At 40.3% G+C, this 20,499-nt stretch overlaps 1 long non-coding RNA gene across 2 annotated transcripts; it reads right to left on the reverse strand.

Annotated features, from left to right (window-relative positions):
• Nucleotides 1-2,628: 2,628 nt before the first annotated feature.
• On the reverse strand, nt 2,629-4,785 carry LOC142397357 (uncharacterized). 2 transcript variants are annotated; one of them, XR_012772694.1, is made up of 7 exons: nt 4,541-4,785; nt 4,357-4,406; nt 3,888-3,931; nt 3,721-3,811; nt 3,374-3,534; nt 3,100-3,296; nt 2,629-2,980 (listed from the first exon to the last, which is right to left on the reverse strand). It is a non-coding gene; the product is annotated as an uncharacterized LOC142397357 (long non-coding RNA). The 2 variants fall into 2 exon arrangements; XR_012772693.1 differs by having other exon boundaries at nt 4,357-4,785.
• Between the last annotated feature and the right edge of the window lie 15,714 nt (nt 4,786-20,499).

The following is a 20,499-nucleotide window of genomic DNA, read 5'->3' on the forward strand; positions in this document are numbered from 1 at the left end:
GTAACCATGGACATAAAATCAAGTGCTGTACTCCAACACAGTTTCGAGACACATGTAATTCTTTTTAGCTCTACTACATTTCAGTAGGAATACTTCTTTTACCATCTATCCATTCATTTATAACTTTTATATGCCCCATTTATCTTGTTAAAAAACTAAAATCAAATGTAATGATTGATATAACAATTAGCAGACTTAGTCATTAAGACTATAACTAGTTAGCTCCTTAACCAACCACAATAATACAACGCTGCCCTAATGTTGAATGGGATATCCATTATAACATAATAGGACGTAATATAAATTAATTCAATATAATGAAATATATCACCGAAACGGGGGCTTATTTATGTTTCAACAGTATTTTTACACTTTGGTAAAGTGTTTAGCGGTGCTGAAAAAAAATCTATACTACAGTATCATATTGAATGTTTCCCAACATTAATGGACTCAAGTAGTTAGATATGCTGGGCAGCCATCATTCATGCAATGATGTGAAGCAACATGGACGTTCTCCAGTTGAGAAAATAGTAAAGAGCTAAAAAACTGTCTGAAATAAAAGTTCAATATACATAGTATATATACATAGTGTTTGCTTAACCCGCTACAAACGTTTTTAGGCTTTAGTTTTTTAAGACTTCTGAAAATTGACTTCTCTGTGGCCCCCTTGTGAGTAGCTCTTGCTCATAATTTGCCTGATTCTCCTCGCTGGATGACTGCTGTGTGTTGCAGGTAGCACACTGACCACTCATACATAAGTACTGAGCACAAAAAACAACAAGGGTCAAACAAAACAACAACAAAAAAACACGAATATCCCTTTAATAACTTAAAGATTTGTTTTGGTCTTGCCAGACCTATAGCTCTGGGTCTTGTTACAACTCTTGGCCAGTAGGAAGTGTTTCCAGTGTTCCTGCACTTGCAAACCAGAGGTCCGTTTCACAAAGCAGGTTTAGTGAAAACTCTGAGTTTATTAACCCTGAAATGAGGGAAACTGAGTTTTCCGTTTCACAAAGGGAGGTAACTCAAACCCGAGAAAGAGGGGTAACTCTAGCCTGTTTCACAAAGAGAGGTAACTTAACCTTTCGGTCAGTTACCGTAGTAACAGACTCTATGAACCTAACGTGGTCGGGACCAGGTTTTATTAAAAAAACCTCGAGTTTCTCTCTGTGTCCCTCTTTCAGCCACACACGCCATTTGATTTCCTCATTCATTCAGTCAGCAGAGCGAGTTTTGGAGTAGCAGCTAGTTCTTCTATTTCTAGAAGTCGATTTAAAATTAGGTACAGTAAGAGGCGACATGGCATGTCTGTTTGTCAACAATCCAATGGATGAAGGTGAAACATTGCGCAGTGAATTAAATATTCGTCGGGAGATGGTTATCAGACCACGCATTGATGTTTTAGCATTTCCAAACAATTTTCTTTTCGAGCGGTACCGTTTCACGTCACAGTCCATCATTTACATACACAACTTAATGCGTCCACATTGGCAACATTACCAACCGCAGTCATGCTCTCACATCCCAGCAGATATGTGTTGCACTGCGTTTCTTTGGGAATGTAAGTTTTTTTATACAATGTCGGAGATGCAGAGCAATTAAGGCAACTGTATGCAGGGTGGTCAGAAAAGTGTGCCTTGTTTGTGGTTTTCCCTGGACATAACCCTGTCAGAGCCATCAAGGAGGAGTTCCACAGGATTGCAGGTGAATGATGTAGAGATCTGTTATATTATATTCTTTTAATGACATTGTGCTGCAACCTCAGACTGCGATTAGTAATTTTACTTTCTTTTAGGATTTCCCAGTGTGATTGGCTGCATAGATGGCACACACATCCCCATCACGGCTCCCTCACATAATGAAGCCGTTATGTGAATAGGAAGTCCATTCACAGCATTAATGTGCAGGTACATGTAGACTGACTACTGTTTCAAGATGTTAAAGACTCCATCATAGTTCCAACATCTCTCATTCTCTGCACTGTCAAGATCATTTGTGATGCTGCAAACATAATTTCAAATGTGGAGGCCGAGTGGCCTGGGTCTGTTCATGACTCAAGGATTTATCGCGAGTCTAACCTGAGCAACAGACTGCAACGTGGTAAGCAGCCTAAAGATTTGCACAATACAATTCACTTGTCTCCCTCCCTTAATACACTCCAATGTATCCACTATGCATTACAGGAGAGTTTGCTGGCCTTCTGCTGGGTGACAGGGGTTACTCATGCCAACCTAGGCTGCTGACCCCTTACCCTGACCCTGAACCAGGCCCCCAACAGAACTTCAGCCGGGCTCACTGCAGGACAAGAGCCCGGGTGGAGATGACCATAGGCCTGTTGAAAGCCCGTTTCCAGTGCCTACGTCACGTCAGGGTGACCCCTGAGAGGGCCTGTGAAATAATTGTGGCATGAGTTGTTCATAATAATATCGTCACCATTAGAGGAGAGCAACACCCTGCCATACAAATTGAAGACGCTAATGATGACCCCATCCACCTGCCAGCTAACCAGGATGCCAGAGCAGTCAGAGAAGCAATTTGCAATAATCACTTTAGAGTTTAAGTCACTATCATCACCACCACCACAGCAGTCAAATAAAGACATAATACAAATTTCATTTGGTCTTCTTTATTTCCTACAAATACAAGAGCTAGTTCAGTTAATGTTCCAATAGTTAACATAATTCACCTGTGACCATGCACCCACCTTTAACCTGTGCTCCAGTATTTCAATTGCCAGATCTGTCTTCCTAATCTGGCAGTCCAAGTAGAGCATTTCTTTATCAGTTTAAAATTTTTTCAGCAGGTAAATTTTATAAACCTCTTTTACCGTCAACTGGGAATACATAAGGACGACATTAAATTATACAGTTGCACATGCATTCCACAGAATGAACCTCTGGTGTTTACTGAACATCCATCTCACTGTGTCAATCTGTGCAGTGGAAGTTGAGGGACCCTCCTGCTGCTGCCCAGCCATGCTCTGTTAAAAAAAAAAAAAAAAGATGAGAATGTGTTAATACTTCAGTGTAGGCTAAATGTCATATTCCACCAGAATGTTAAGAAATGGGAAGAGAACTATCAGTATAATGAAGATGTTACCTCAATAGACCTTTCTGGATCCCCCTCTGTAAAGGCAGCAGACATAGTTTCCTCATCCTGTTCATCCCAGATGAGTGGTCATTTTCAGTATTTCACAAACTATTATATGGAAAAATCTTTGGAGTATTGCTAAATTACAGCTACAAGATCTGTTGTGGCGTGAGGGGGCTCCACCAGGCAGATAGCACCATCAGAATCTGTTGGTACAAAAGAAAAGACAAATAAATATTTGTATAAATAGGCTTAAAAAAAAAGATATCTATAGGCCCATTACATTTTATAAAGGCACTTGTGTCTTGGGGGATGAATTCAGGATGAGCTCCCTCCAGGGATTCCCTCAGCCACTGGCCTTCCAATATTTGGGCTTAGGGCCAGCTCCTCTGCCACCGTTAGAGGTGGCGGTGCTGGGCTTCTTTCTGTTGGCTGAGTAGAAGTCTGTGATAGTTTAAATAGGCTTGATTATTTAACACAACATGATATAGATGAGAAGACATTTATATGTGTGAAAATAGCATTATGTTGGGGATAAAACAACTGCACAGTCAAATAGCCACTTAATATTTACTTTACAGTGTAAAACATGATCAAAATGAGGTACAGCCATGCCGAGGTCTTTCTTACCCGTTTGAACAATGTTTTTGTATTTCACCTTAAGCTGAATATTAAGATCTTAAGCTGCTGCCAAGTGCGCTTCTCCCCCGCGGGATTGCACCTAAATGAAATAAATGAATAGGCTACCATTAGTTCTCTGTAATATTGTGATCGCAAAGGAATACATTTAAACTTACGCATTGACGCGAGCTGCAATGTTCTCCCACGCCGTCTCCCTCTCCTTAGCACAGGGGTGCAAACAGAGGTATCGTCAAAAAGGAGTGAGATTATCGAAGCCCACGCCCCCGCAGGAATTATCATATAGGCCTAATTACATTTTGCCACCACCTCTGCCATCCAGGGCTCACCCTATTCACACAAAAATGTTCTTTATATGAAAATACACTGTCCCAGTTCCTTGGAAATTCTTAAAAGTAAAGAATACTGAGACAACGCTGGAAACATTTGGCATTTCCCCTTTTTTTCAATTTTTTTTAAAAAGTCTGACATTTTGAATATGACTCAATACACACAAGTTCCAAAATATCACACCATTAACAACCTCAGTTCACTCTCATAGACTTTTATATCACCACAACTTTCTTTAGCACACCGAGAAACAACAGAAAAATAGCCTCAGAGCAGCTAAAAAGACAAGTTTCTCACCGTTGCTCTCTGTATTTCAAATTACGCCGATATCGGAGCTTGCAGCGGCTCTACAGATGACAGGTGAGTGTTAAGCTGGGCATACACTGTGCGATTTTTTCAATCGCGGTATTCAGCTGCTGCTCATACTGTACGAGTGAATCGCAAGGGATAAAACGTCACAGCTCACGATTCCTGTTCTTACACTGTACGATCCGATGGTCTGATGCGATCTGGCTGCTCACACTGCACGACACGTCGGACTCGGTCGCTGCCATGCTGTTCTGTTGTCTTTTTCTTCTTCTGTTGACATTTTTCTCTTCCGTACCTATGTGCGCGCATGCGTAGTGTGACAGGATGAGGTCAATCGGCTCGTCCAGCTGCTTCAACTGTGCGAGAGCCTCACGAGGGGCGACCAGGATTTCAAACAAGTTTGATTTTCATCCGATCGATCGGGAGGTGGTCGGGAGGGCTTAAAGGATAAGACCGGTTTTTTGACATTGGGCCCTTGATTTCACATTATAACATGATGTTCTACTCACCCCTGCTTGTTGTTGAACATTTGGAGCTGTTCCGAAGATATTCGCGAGGCGTCTGGCTGCTCTCTTGAGATATTCGGCCATGAAACGGTTTCCTATGGGCAAGCTTATACAGGCACAAACTATGCTGTTTATAATTTATTAATTAATGTACATTAGCACTGATAACATGGAGGTGCGTCGCTTACTTAAAAAAATCCGGGTTACTGTAATTTTGATTTTTTTGTCGTAAAGTGGGTGTTACTGACGTCATCGTCGTGCTACTGCCACAGACAGCCCACAGACCTGCTGCCTATTTATTCATTCGGCTAAAATTTAAAATTAGTAACCCGGATTTTTTTAAGTAAGCGACGCACCTCCACGTTATCAGTGCTAGTGTACAGTATTAATAATTTATAAACAGCATAGTTTGTGCCTGTATAAGCTTGCCCATAGGAAACCGTTTCATGGCCGAATATCTCAAGAGAGCAGCCAGACGCCTCGCGAATATCTTCGGAACAGCTCCAAATGACCAACAACAAGCAGGGGTGAGTAGAACATCATGTTATAATGTGAAATCAAGGGCCCAATGTCAAAAAACCGGTCTTATCCTTTAATCGTTTGTCGTTACCCCATGTATACTACACGATGCGAGACGCACGATTGAGCCAAAACTCGGCCCGATCTCCAAAATAGTCGCACGAGTGAAAATCTTGTCAACATCGGGCCAAAAATTGCACAGTGTATGCCCAGCTTTAGCCTGTTAGACACAGAGCTAGCATTAGCATGGACGACGGTAAGCGTTAACAAGCCTTTATTTTGATAACTGACTCGTCTTACCGACGTACTTGTCTCCGGACTTCCAATCGGTATGTGCTCTGACTTTCTTTCAGTGTAACTCGGGATTTTTCTCCTTTTACTGTCCTTTTCACAAGTATCTGCGCTTTACTTCTCTGGTTAAGGTCAGAAAATAACGTAAAAATCGTGCGCCTGCAGTTCACCTGGCTGTTGAGGCACTCCCCACGTGGGGTCATACGAACTGTGCGGTGCATTCAAATGCAACAGGAACATTAAACTTTACCGATGCAAACATAAAATAAATACTCTCCCGCTTCTTTTATTGGTCTCTATGTCAGTCCAGAGAGATTCGGGGCTGAACTTTGATGAAATTATAATCAGACATTACAACAACACCCCCCCCCCCCCCCCCCACCCCCTAAAAAAAAAAAAACTCATCGGATCTGCACGATTCACACAAGTCCCCCAGACAGCTGTGAAAAAGGTGGCATCCGCCAAAAGGCGCGCCGTTTGCACCCCTGTTAGCAGCTGCAGCGGTGTTGCACTTCTTTTTAAAAACTTGAAACTCGTCGTGTGAGCGCACTAAAATTTCTAATTCGATGTTAGTGAAAAAACGTAGCCCGCCTCTTCCACGTTGCCATGCATGGTGACTCGTCGAATCGGGGCTCCATTGATGCTGGCTTTTTAAGGTTGTGGCGCACGCGCTAAACTCAAGGTGAAACCACTCAGAGTTGATTAAACTCGGCCAAATCAGCCTTTCTGGAACCGAAAACTCAGAGTTTTCTATCTCTACAGGAATAGACTCAGAGTTTGTTGAACCTGCTTTGTGAAACGGACCCCAGTTGTTGCTTAGGCTAACAAGTAAAACAAAGCTATCAACACAGTTTACATGAGATAACTAGATTGTGTCAAGTTTTGCTAAACTTCTCTGTAAGAATAACTACATCGCTGCGACGGAGGGAGACCATGTTGCACATCATGTGGATATTGACCACTTCATCTGCACCAAGGCCTTGAGCTTCAATAACGTGAGTTAAATAAACCTTCTTACTGTTAGTCTATGGCTTAGTTATTGTCTGTCATTCATTTGGTTTAGGGCTAAATATGTGTTAAAATTACTTTAGTTTTTTTAATTTATTTCATAGATTTCTGTCATGATAATACCCCGTTAAGAACGACACAATGCCTGATGGGAGTTGAAAGTTCATGACCTGTGATTAATACGCAAAGAGGAAATTACACACGCTGTATGCTCGAACTGGTGATTTTGTTAAATAAAGTTGCACAAAAGAGAATATCTATTTTGATTTTTTTTAGTTCTTTTCAAGGGTGCAACATAAATTTTGGTGTTTCCGCCCAGTTCAGCAAATGTTTTCTGCGTGAGAAGTGATTTTTCTTTTTATGAAGAGGGACAACGTCTCGACGGAGCAACACGAGCTAGTGGCTAAGCTAAGTGGCTATGGAGCTAACCAGACGAGTCTACTGTAAAAGAAAAACAACCGATGAAGAAACGGACATGAATCTTTCCAAGCGGTGAATCAACCAAGACAAAGACATCATGGACAGTGCGTGGGAATCCGTATTTGCCGATATTGAGAAGAAGCTGGTTACTGTCACTGGAGGAGCTAAATGCCCTAAGTGGAGCGCTGGGCTTGCAGTTCAGTGAAGAGGTGAAGTCATCATGTCGGTTAATAAGAAGAAAAATGCTTATTCACTTGGAAAGCGAAGATGTCACTTCTTTAGAGGACAGTGGATTAGCAATGTTGTTGACCACGAATGATTTAATAGATGACTTGAATAAGAAAACCGACACAAGTGTTTTGTCAGGTGCTGCGTCAGAGCGCACCGCTGCGGAGCAACAAGTGGTCGTTGAGCCTCTGCTGGTACAAATCGGTACTACACCTTCAGTTTTACCACCGCAAACATCAAGCAGCACAGCAAGTTCTGAAAGAGTCTCATCACAAGCCAAAGACCAAGTAAACTTGCATCCAATATACAGAAAGGATTTTCGGATTATTGGACAAATCGGTGATGTTGGACAAAAGGATAAACTGAACTTCACTAGTCTTGAAAGACAAATAGAACGAGGACTGAAAAAAGGATATGATGAGGGAGAGATCGTTGAAGCAGTGATCCAAGCCATTGCACCTGATGTGAAAGTAAAAAGTTATCTGGAGTGTAGGTCGGAATTATCCTTGAACTCTCTCAGGCAAGTGCTTATAGAGAAAGATGCAACAGAACTCTATCATGCTTTAACACGTGCAGTACAAGATTCCAAAGAAACTCCTGTTCAGTTTCTTATACGCACAATGGACCTTAGACAAAAAGTATTGACTGCCTCTGATAGAGCCAAAGCTGGACTAAAATACAATCCTGAGCTTGTACAGACACAGTTTTTGCAAACTATTCTGACTGGATTACAAGATGATGCTGTTAGAGTGGACATTAAACCTTACTTGCAGGACACATCTGTTAGTGATGAAGTGCTTCTTGAGAAAATGAGTGCTGCCTATAGTGTTGAACTCGAAAGAAGGAATAAACTGTCGACCAGACAAAAGAGCATCAAAGTGGCTTCAGTTCAGGAAGAGGATAACGGCAAAAATGAAAATGTTGGAAGCTCAAAGAAAAGCAAAAACCAGACAGAAAAGCCAAACCCCATTGTGGAAAAGCTGGAAGCTAATAACAGAGTTATTTGTGAAGCTATCCAAAATCTTTCAACACAAGTCTCTAACTTGACTCAGGCAAAAGTGAAAACTGAAGACAAAAACATAAAAAGTCAGCCATACTATCAAAGTGCGACCAGAAGGAACCCCAGAAAATGTCGTCAATGCGAACAGTCAAACCCAGAAGGAAAGTGTACACACTGTTTTAAATGTGGAAGCAGTGAACATTGGGCAATTGGTTGTCGGAAAAAGAAAGACTCAACAGTGAATGTCAACAAGATTGAAGTACATGCTGGAAATGTTATTGACAGTGTTGTTCCACAGAAGGATGTGCCTTTGTCAAAAAAACAGGAAAAGACAGCGAGACTGATAGGACGCAAAAACCTTGTCCGGTGCAACATTGGAGGTGTTCCAGTCACAGCTCTTTGGGACACAGGATCACAAGTGTCAATTGTGGATCTAAACTGGAAAAGAGAACATCTACCAGACGCCGAGGTTCGATCAGTGAAAGAGCTTCTTGAGGAGGGTATGTTAGACCTTTCTGCAGCAAATGGGACTGAGATACCTTATGAGGGTTGGGTAGGAGTTGAGTTCAGTCTTACAGACAACAGAGACAGTGATCTGTTAGTGCCATTTCTTGTAAGCTCTCAGCCAATCACCAAGCCAATAATGGGTTTCAATGTCATAGAAGAACTTGCAAAGTCTAACATGTCATCAGATAGAACTCTTCCCAATAAGTTTTTGCACAGTCTTGGGTCAGCGTTAGACGTAGGACACAAAAAGGCAAAAGCAGTGTTCTCTGTGTTACGTAAAGACAAATCTACGTCAGAGAATCAAACAGTAAGGCTCGGGAGACAAGATGTTATTATCCCAAAACATCAAATGTTCAAAGTAATCTGTGGAAAATTCAAGAAAAACGTGCTAAAGGGACAATATGCAGTTTTGGAACCAAATGAAAGCACACCATGGCCAGAAGGATTACAAATACAACAGCAACTAATACACATACCAACTGATGAGGGAGCTAACATTTCAGTTTTAGTCGAAAACAACACAGACAACAATATTAGACTACAAAACAGGACAATAATTGGTTCATTATTCACTGTGGATTACATACAAGATGTAAAAGAAGTCACAAAGAGGTCACAAAGTGAAAGTGGACATGCACACACCAAAGACATGAAAGTGACATCAGAAAATGAAGGAAAAAACGACAAACAAATATGGGATCCACCAGTTGATATTTCACACTTAACAGCAGAACAACAAGATAAAGTGAGGAAAATGCTAAGAGAGGAAAGTGATGTTTTTGCACAAGATGAGTGGGATACAGGATGCATACCTGATCTGCAGATGGAAATACATCTCAAAGACAGCATTCCAGTGACAAAAACATACAATTCAATCCCTCGTCATTTGTATCAGGAAGTGAAAAAGCACATTCAAGATCTACTCAGTAGGGGGTGGATACAGGAGTCATCTTCTTCTTACTCATCACCAATAGTAATTGTGAGAAAAAAAGACTCTACCATCCGGCTTTGTGTGGATTACAGACGATTAAATGAAAAGACACACCCCGACAGACATCCCATTCCAAGAATTCAGGAAATTTTGGAAAATCTTGGCGGAAATTCCTGGTTTACTGTGCTAGACCAAGGAAAAGCCTACCACCAAGGCTTTGTTAGTCCAGAGAGCCGAGCATGCACTGCCTTCATCTCGCCATGGGGACTTTATGAATGGCTGAGGATACCCTTCGGACTAACAAATGCCCCAGCTGCCTTTCAGAGGTATATGGAAGGTTGTCTTGAAGATCTCAGGGATGAGGTATGTGTGCCCTATCTCGATGATGTTTTAGTTTTTAGCAAAGATTTTGATCAACATGTGGAAAATGTGAGAAAAGTTTTACAAAGACAAAAAGAATGTGGAATCAAACTCAGAGCAAAGAAATGTGATTTCTTTAAAAGAGAAGTGTGTTACGTCGGCCGTGTCATTTCAAAAGATGGATACCGGATGAATCCAAAAGAAGTAGAAGCTGTGCAAGCTTTGAAAAGGTCGAGTCCTAAAACAGTCAGAGAAGTAAGATCCCTTGTAGGCTTTTTAGGCTACTACAGATCATTCATAGCTGACTTTTCAAGGATAGCAAAACCGCTTTACGATCTGTTGTCACACCCAAAGACAAAGAACAAATCCTTAAAGAAAAGGTCTATACAGTTGCCACCATCTCAGTCTGTAGAATGGACAACATTACAGCAGGAGGCACTTGAAAGACTTGTAGACGCTTTATCAGATCCACCAGTAATGGCCTACCCAGACCTGGAAAAACCATTTGTGTTACAGGTGGACACGTCAGAGGAAGGTCTTGGGGCTGTCTTGTATCAACGGCAGGAGGGAGCATTAAGAGTAATAGGCTATGGTTCACGTACACTCACTCCAACTGAGAAAAACTACAAACTTCACTCAGGGAAGCTTGAATTCTTAGCTCTGAAGTGGGCTGTCACTGAGCGATTTCGTGATTACCTTTTTCATGCCCCACACTTTACAGTGTACAGTGATAACAATCCATTGACATATGTGATGAAAAGTGCTAAACTGAATGCGGTAGGACATCGCTGGGTCTCAGAACTAGCTGATTTCCGTTTCACTCTGAAGTACAGACCCGGTAAAGTCAACCGAGATGCTGATTTTCTATCTCGCAAACCTGCAGAAATGGACAGAATAATGTCAGCATGTACAGAGGAATGTAAAGCTGATGACATTACAGCACTACAGCAAGGACTCAAAGCAGATCACAGTGGTGATACTGACTGGATTTCAGCTATTACATGCAATGTAGATGTACTGTCACAACTAACTGTTCCATGTACAACTCCAGTTGAGCCAATAGCAGTCAAAGACATTCAGATTGCTCAACAAGAAGACCAAGTGACACAACAAGTAATCACATTAAAGAAGAAAAATGAGAAACTTAAATACAGGGATAAAGTAAAAGAGCCAACTGAAGTAAAACGACTTCTAAGAGAATGGCCTCATCTTTACCTGGACAAAGAAGGAGTTTTACGACGAAAGACAAAAACTAGAAATCAACTTGTAGTTCCTGCTAAGCTCAAGAAATTGATTTATCAGCAACTCCATGAAGAAATGGGTCATTTAGGCGCGGACAGAATGATCTCATTGGCCAGAGAGAGGTTCTTTTGGCCAAAAATGCGAGAAGAAATTGAACATTATGTTACAAGAGTCTGCCGCTGCTTGAAACAAAAGAAACCTAACCGGAAAACTCGAACTCCACTACAAACTATTACAACCTCTGCACCTTTTGAACTAATCTCGATCGATTATCTGCATCTAGAGAGAAGTAAAGGTGGAGTAGAGTATATTCTTGCAATAGTAGATCATTTTACTAAGTTTGCGCAGGCTTATGCAACATCTAACAAGTCAGGAAAGACAGCTGCACGCAAAATCTTTGACGACTTTATTCTGCGATTCGGATACCCTGCTCGAATTCATCATGATCAGGGAAGGGAATTCGAGAATGAGTTGTTCAGAAAGTTGCAGAGTTACAGTGGGATACAACATTCAAGGACAACTCCTTATCATCCCCAGTCTAACCCAGCTGAACGTTTTAACAGGACTTTATTAAGCATGCTCAGAACACTGGAAGAGACACAGAAACCTAATTGGAAAGACTATTTGAACAAAGTAGTACATGCATACAACTCTACAGTGCATGAATCGACTGGCTTTTCACCTTTTTTTCTGTTATTTGGAAAAGACCCGATCCTACCTATTGACTAGTGGTGCAACGGATCATCATTGATCCGTGATCCGTTCGGATCAATTATTTCGGTTCGGCACACACATGATCCGCGGATCGATTTCTGAAAAAAAAAATTGTGTGCATGTTCAGTCCTCACACAGCCGTTACCATTCCTGCTAGTTCCAGGGACAGAGCTACTTTCCATGCTCTGGGTTAAAGTCTGCAACAGTTCCCTCTTCAATAAGCAAACAGTCCTATGGCTCGTTTGTGATTTATTGTCCTCAGCGTACAACATGTAGAACAGTGGCCATGGAAAATATAAGTAGGCTAGACTTCGGTGACTATTGTAACGATAACTGCTGCCTCTGTCTGTTTCCATATACTCGCGCTGCCACACAAACCTGTCGCCCTGGTTACCACACAGACATAGCACGTAGCTGACATAGCGATAGCTAACATTAAGAAAACCCCTAACCTGCAACACAGCGTGGTCATGGCGAGCAGGGGAACGCCGCACGTCATTTAAATCCCCTGTTTGGGAGCATTTAGGCTTCCCTGTCAAATTTAATGAAGAAGGAAAGAGGTTGGTGGATAAAACCGTGACGGTGTGTAGGTACTGTGGCACAAGAAAGCCACACAACAGTGGAAACACATTGAGCATGGCCACGCATTTGCAGCGACATCACCCCGGTGTTTCACTGACAGGAGTGAAACTGAAAGCGGCTCATCACCGCGGCATTTAAGCAGCCCCTTCCTTCACAATCCGACCGGGCTAAAGCGATCACAAACGCTATCGGTGTGTTTTTATGTTGCACTTTAAGTTGTTTTTCTTTGATTATGTTGAAAAGAAGATGTTAATTGTGCACTTTAAGTTGATTTTATATATTTCAATTTAATAATTTAAAAGTGTTAATAAACAAAAAGACAAAACATGTTTATTTGTCTTGTTTATTTTTTTTATTTTTTTGCTGATCCGAAAAATGATCCGATCCGTGACTCTGATCCGAGGAACGATCCGAACCGTGAGATTTTTGATCCGTTGCACCCCTACTATTGACCTACTGTTTCCAAAAGAGCAAAAGCAGTCACAGTCTCATCAAGACTATGCAGACAATTGGCAAAGGTCAATGCAGGAAGCTTACAGCTTTGCACAAGAAAACATGAGAAAAGCAAGCAAAAGAGGACAAGAGTATTACAACAGAAAAGCCTGGAGTTCAGACCTTCAACCTGGAGACCATGTTCTTGTCCAAAATCTATCTGAAAGAGGAGGACCTGGAAAGATACGTGCTTACTGGGAAAACAAAATGCATGTTATAAAAGAAAGAAGAGGGAAAGATAGTCCAGTTTATATGGTGACACCATTAGATGGTGAAGGAAGGGAAAGAGTCCTTCATAGGAATGTTTTACTACCCTGTCCTTATCTTATTGATGGTCAAGATACTAAAGAACCAAAAGAAAAACACAAACAAAAGAGACAAGTAAGCAAACAAATACGCCAAATCAGAGACCAAGTTCATAAGGATTCTGACAGCTGTAGTGAGGACGAGTATTCTGTGTGGATTCCCCGTCAAAGCCAGACTACCAGCCTCAATCCACATGCCCCAGTCTTTCAGTCCAGATCAAGCCAACCTGCAGAAGAAACCCAAACTAGGAGACTTGTACAAAGACAAAACCAGTTTCAGGATGAGAATGATTCTGCTGACGTCAGTAATCAAGTGGACAAGAGACATGAGGAAGGAGACATTCAGAACCAAGACACAAGTCAAAATCCAGACATGGATACCGAAGATCAAGGACTTGAACTTGAAATGCCCGAGGAAGACATCAATGCTTCTTCGGAGGGTGATCAGGAGGTGGAAGTGGAGCAGGAGCGACGTTCCTCAAGAACACGTCAACCAAAATCCATCTTTACATATGATGAGTTAGGGAAACCTAGTGTCATATCTTTGAAGAAATAGGAATAGTATTTTGAACCATATCCAGTTACAGCTAAAGTTAATTGAAAATGTTTTACTTTTCATTTGGTGCAAAATATTCAGTTACAAGTAAGAGTCATTTTGCAGAAATGTATTTCTAGTGACTAAAGCTACACTTATGAGTTATTGATGCATTTACAGAAGGAATTGAGTGTTTTATAGGGTAACACAAAAGTAATCTGTAAGAGGTTATACTACATTCAAAGCATGTTTAATGTGGATACATTTAATAAGGTGGAATGGTAGATTTAGCCATATGTGACTTAATGGACTTGGGAGGCCTACCAATGTACCGATCATTTAAGTTAATACACTGAAACAGGAATATAAGTAAATGTACTTATCCTGTATACATGCATTTGTAGTCATTTGATGTGTAGTATTGGTTATTGTTTTGAAGAGCAACATGTAACTAAATGGTACCTGGATGAGTTCAATGTTAGAAGTTAGTAGTAAGGATACACTCTTTAAGTTTTAAAGTGTAAAATGTTCAGGAAACATTTTATTATTTTAGTAGGGGAGGGTGTAGAGCCCCGGAAATATGTTAAGAACGTGATATTCAATTTATAGGTATATTTATTTTATTGGGAGAGCATTTATTTTATTTAGTATTTAGTTAAAACAATTCATTTGGTTTAGGGCTAAATATGTGTTAAAATTACTTTAGTTTTTTTAATTTATTTCATAGATTTCTGTCATGATAATACCCCGTTAAGAACGACACAATGCCTGATGGGAGTTGAAAGTTCATGATCTGTGATTAATACGCAAAGAGGAAACTACACACGCTGTATGCTCGAACTGGTGATATTGTTAAATAAAGTTGCACAAAAGAGAATATCTATTTTGATTTTTTTTAGTTCTTTTCAAGGGTGCAACACCAGCGTCTTTTTAATCCTTTGATGTGTTGTTGTTGATGATTTGGTGTTTATATGTGGTAAAACGATCTGTTTGTCTGCCCACGAGAGCTGTTGGACTGCTGCTGCGCGTGGAGACGCTACTGTCACTTCTGTTGAACACATTTCAGTTTCCCCAAAGATGCAGTCGTTGGTTTTCCAGCCAGCTAGTGATTTGTAAACGAGCCTATCGTCTCTGCGAGTTGCTTGAGAATTCCTCATCGTCAATTTGCGGTTAATTATCTGTAAAGGGGATTAATATAGACTTCTGCACGTCTTGTGAAAGGTTGTTGTTTTGTGTCAGAAGCGTGCAAAGATAAAACTAAGATACATTCGACACATGCTTTGATATTATTTTGGGTCTTTTAACTGGTTGTCTGTAATGCTTTATTTTCTTGTATATTGAAAAGATCAGATGGAAGCACAAGGCATCTATGATACAGGCATCGTTTCTTTTCTTTTTTGACATGACCTCTTGCTTAGTTGTCTTAAAATCGTTACTTCTTAAATTCTGTGCGGTTAGAATTGCCCCTTTCAGAATCAAAAACCTATTTTCATTTCATTGATATGCAGAAGCAGGTTAAAGGCAGCACTGAGACAATATAATCACCATTTAATTTGGCGTATTGACTTTAGTATAAAAGATATTTATGTTTTACTCTTCTTGGCAAATGTGAGACCGCTTTTATTTTTTATTTTTTTAAATTGGTTTTTGGTTCCTTTCAACACCTGTGGGAGATAAATAGTACTTTATAAACCTCGTACTTCACTTCGTGCATCAGGTACACAGTAAACTTTGCAGTGTCAAAATAACACTTAAAGAGTAAAAATTAACACTGTTCTAGAGTGTATTTGGTCCTAACCCAGATCAGTGTTAAACGCTGGTGTTAAAATAATAGTGTAAAGCTAACACTACAAAGAGTAAATGATTAACACTTGTGTACTCTGTGAAGTGTCATTAAGAGTTAACACTACAGATCAAATAACTCCATGGAGTGTTAATCTCATTCTGATAAGGCCTAAAAAAAAAAAAAAGTTTGGTTCCTGTTGGTTGTCAGTTGATGTCATGGGTAGGTAGGGAATTTATTTTATTTAATTTTTTTATTTTTTTTCCCAGTGGCAGCGAGTGATAGGTAGAGTTTTTTATTTTTTTATTACAGCAGCAATGGATACTCCCAGCATGTTACACACACACACATTTTATATGAACAAAATATGTAGTCAATACAACCTGGACCATTGGCATTGAAGACATCTCAAGCAATATTTCATAAATAAATGTAATGGTTTAGTTAAAGTGTCACTCTGGTGTTCTGCGACTCATAGCCCTGTTGTCCAACATTACTGCCTGCTATTAGTAGGAAACATATAATCATTGTTATTTTTAGATCATTATCATAGATCTATCTATAATAGGATAATTCCAGCCATGTTTAACCCATATCGTTTTCCTGAGGGTCTCCCAGTGTTGGGGTGACCCTTTAATCTGATTAAAATCTATCTGACCAAACCACGGTCTAGATCTCCACAGAACATCAGAAGTAGCCTAGTGTTTTTTTCTCTCATGTGTGTAATTATAAAAAGTGTAATGAAATTGATTTATTTAAGAGGGTAGAACATTTTGATAGTCCAAATAATGCTACCCCTCCTCAATGCATTCTTGTAAGACGACTTATCACCTCACTGCCACTGTATGATGAATGGCAGCATGTTCATAACATTTTCTAATCAATTTTTAAGAGGGTAGCACATTTTGATAATCCAATAACACCGTGTCAAATAATGCTCCCCCTTCTCAATGCATTCATGACAATGATGGAGCAGAGTCACCTAAATAAAGACAGAAGTGTCCCAAATACACAACTCAAATGGTGAATGACACCCCATTTGTGCATGTTAAGCTAACTGCTTGTTAATGCGATAAGTGTTTTATTACTTTGCATGTCTTCCAAAAGAGAAAATAATCAGACGCAGGGTAGAAAAACATTATGGGCGTGAAAACGAAACTTAGAAAATCGGCTCGGCGCAAGCGCAAAACCACAAAGTAGTAATTTTCGACAAGTAGGAGAAATCGACTGAACACCGGCTGCTGACACAAATGAACAAGTGCACTGCTTGACTTCTTCAAGGACATTTTCGAAAGATTTCCTACCCAATCTTACAATTTTGTTTGCCACGCTATTGCATGGACAAACAATGGAGACAACATATCCATCTTTCTCCCGCAACCATATAACACGCGCTACCGATCCAGTCTGCATGCAGATCTCACGTGAAGTCGTTGTTTTCACGACAGCATGCGCTCATCCTTGTACAGGATGAAGAGGTGCTGTACAAAAACGTAATTATAGTTTGCATAAAAAAAATGTATTTGTGTTTTCTTTTTTTTTCTTCCCCAAGCTCATAAAATAATTTGGGTCGCACGTAAATTGACAGGGTCGGTCGGAAACCGGAACTAAAAACATTTTTTTTTAGGCCTAAGAGTTAATGATTTACTCTGTTATATTGCCAAATCAACTCTACAAAGAGTGCAATCCATAACTCCATGGAGTGTTAATCTCATTCTGATAAGAGTTGATGATTTACTCTGTTATATTGCAGAATCAACTCTAAGAGTACAACCCTAATATAATCAACACTGCATTGAAGTTAATCTAAAGTTAACACAGTGTAAATATGTCTCTGAACAGTGTTAGTTTTACACTATTTATGTTGGATTTGAATTATTTTGCAGCGTACACTCAGCTTTATCTACACGTCAATAAAACCAACATTAACACTTGTTAATTAAGTCTTTGTGCTGTAAAATGAAATCCACCTCAAGATAAAATAGGACATCAAAAGCATTCTTTTAAACGTTTATTTACTTTTCACACAGCCTGAACAAAAGTCTCCATAAAATGACAGTAAGGCACGATGTATAGTGAGGAATCCATTGTGCCATATTTCAATTGAAGATCAAATGGCTTAAAATAGAAAAGTTCATTAGCATTCAAAACTTTTACAAGTCCTTCTGGATGCAGCCTAACCCTGAATGCATGGCAATGCTCATCAAAACACACGGTTTCCATCAACAATCCACAGAACACAATATCATCATCTCTGACAACAATAGATGTGATTTTACAAAACACTGGCATATCACAGCGTACAGCAATACAAATCACACAGTTACGACGGTACTCTGTACCATTGTATTTGATCCATTTGGCTGAATACACAGGTGTTGAAACGGTTTTTAATTTCTTAGCAACTTTTACACCACCTATAAGATCTGAGATCTCCACCATCTTGCCTGGACCCAAAATCAATCGTTCATTAAAGTGTTAGTTCGCCATTTTGCACATTAAGCCCTGTTTGGGGGTATTCTGGGATGAGTTAGAGATGTTCTGATCACAATTTGGACATTTGGTGCTGAACGGAGCATTTAGGTATCCACTGCTGCAGCCCCCCCACCTTTGCATTGAGTCAATGACCACTCAAGCAAACAATCATAAAACGGCATTAAACTTTCGTTTGCAGAGACATGAAACTCACCGTGTGGTCTGTGGTGGACAGCGATACGTTGGCTCGAAAATCACCGCGAAATACGCTTCCAGAGAAGTTATATTACCATTATTGTCTGTCTTCATTGATTTGTATTGGTTTGACTAGTATTACTCCGCGCGCTGTATGTCGCTGGATGTCTTGCTGCTGCTATTCAACGGTGTCCGGAAAAATAGGTCCACCAAATGCTAAAACAACTGTTAGAAGGCACATTCCGCTGCGATTTTCGGGTCAATTTATCGCTGTCCACCACTGACCACACGGTGAGTTCCATGTCTTTTCAAACGAAAGTTTAATGCCGTTTTATGATTGTTTGCTTGAATGGTCATTGACTCAATGCAAAGGTGGGGGGGCTGCAGCAGTGGATACCTAAATGCTCCGTTCAGCACCAAATGTCCAAATTGTGATCAGAACATCTATAATTCACCCCAGACTACCTAAAAACAGGGCTTAATGTGCAAAATGGCGAACTAACCCTTTAATGAAAACCTCAAAATTCACAGCCAAAGAACTTTGGTGTTTTCTAGCCAAGCACAGAGCAATGTTCTTAAAACTTTTACACTGTTTCTTAAAGTAGTTGTGCTTTGCTTTGTAATGCATGCACCACATATGAAGAACAGGACCAATGTTTCGTATTATACGTGGATAATGAATCAAAAAGTGGTGCTTTGGTATAAGATTGATTCCAGGAAATAATTGTTTGAATAGACGATGGTGATCAGCAATTAAATATTTCAAATATATGGTCATTCCTTCTGACAGTACAGGGGAAAATACAATGTTGACCAGCTGTAAAAGCAAAAGGAGAAGGTGCCAGAACTTATCCTCTGCTTGTACTAAGTCCCCAAATAGCAAGGGCATATTGCGTAACAAGCACCAAGATTGTGTGGCATTCAGCCCCAAATCATTGCTTCCGTCAAACAGTTTGACTCTTGGTGGTCGATTTCGCTGTTGATTATACCCATAGTCATATGCATGTATCCTACCAGCAAGCTCTTCAGCATTAAGAAAGTTGCTCTGAACAATATACTGAAGAACTAACTTAACTTCAAACTGAGCCACCCCTTCCAGTATGTCATGCATGAGATCTACAGAGAAGTTGTTTGCTGTGTGGAAATACTTAAGTGAGTTCAAAAGACAAGTGCGCTTTACACCATATACATGAGGTAGTGAAGAATTTGTTTGTATAGTTTGACAATGGTGTGAAAGCATGTCAACAGTCCTCAGTATAACTTTTGGATCCTCTTCAGAGAACACCGACTGAAAACATTCTTTTTCCAGCAGATAGAATCGACAACAATATCGCGCCCCAAAAGACTCGACAAAACCAAAAAGAGAATGCAAACCAAGATTATCTCCTGTAACCTGAATTAAAGTACCATGAATTTCACCTTTATGCTTGGCAATTTCAAGTCCCTCTGTTTCAAGAATTTTTAGATCATGGACAATTGGCTCAAGTATTGCGTTAAAACCATAACGCTTGATATCTTTGGAGTGAAAGAGAGCACACAAATGAATATTGACTAAAGAAGAATTTAAGACAGGGGGGAAATTTCTCAGTGTGAAATACATAACACCTAACACTGCACGAAAAGAGGGATTTGTGTCACTGTGGACGGCAGTGAACTTCCGCGAATTTGCCTAATTTTCGGACGCACCTGGGCGCTTGCAGGCAGACAAACTTTAAGTTTGTTGAGCGAGAAAATCGTCGGAAACGAACCCGACTCGCGGCGGGCTCTCACAGCGGGGTGCTAATGGCCCAGCGATTAGCACCCCGCTGTGAGAGTGCCTGGACCTCTCACTGGCCTCGCTGGTATTGGACAAAAAAGGCACGTGATTACATAAAAAAGCTCCTGTAAAGCTGTCCGCCCATTGGCCAATAAGGTTAATATATGCATACTTTATATGGGCATATCACTCAGCAATTATGATTAATAATTGTGATTATGATTACTAATATTCCTGGGATGTTTGTGTACTTCATATATTCACGTCATTCTTATAAGCTGC

The sequence above is a fragment of the Odontesthes bonariensis genome, chromosome 13 (assembly GCF_027942865.1).
Source record: "Odontesthes bonariensis isolate fOdoBon6 chromosome 13, fOdoBon6.hap1, whole genome shotgun sequence".
Classification (NCBI taxonomy): domain Eukaryota; kingdom Metazoa; phylum Chordata; class Actinopteri; order Atheriniformes; family Atherinopsidae; genus Odontesthes; species Odontesthes bonariensis.